Source organism: Penaeus monodon, chromosome 32 (genome assembly GCF_015228065.2).
Source record: "Penaeus monodon isolate SGIC_2016 chromosome 32, NSTDA_Pmon_1, whole genome shotgun sequence".
Taxonomy (NCBI): Eukaryota; Metazoa; Arthropoda; class Malacostraca; order Decapoda; family Penaeidae; genus Penaeus; species Penaeus monodon.
Window position 1 is genome coordinate 14,702,012 of NC_051417.1, and position 209 is coordinate 14,702,220.

The window sequence follows — 209 nt, forward strand, 5'->3', positions numbered from 1 at the left end:
TGTTGCTATATGGAAAGACCGCTAGACGCAAAGAGGTTAATTATAAATCCGATCAGAAAGTAGCAATGGCCCGAGGTTTTAGCACAAAAAACAGGAAACTCATTAAGGTTGGGATAAAGATGTGTTCGATGGCAGCCTCCTTTGGTCACTGATGCGATTTGGCCTTGATGAACCTCGGCTTTTGCCCGATTCCGACTTAGCCCCCCCCC

The 209-nt window shown here is 46.9% G+C and overlaps 1 protein-coding gene across 1 annotated transcript in view; it reads left to right on the top strand.

Moving 5' to 3' along the window:
• LOC119593273 (oxytocin receptor-like) overlaps positions 1–209 on the top strand; it is a 7,825-nt gene that overhangs the window by 6,304 nt on the left and 1,312 nt on the right. The window lies entirely within an intron of this gene.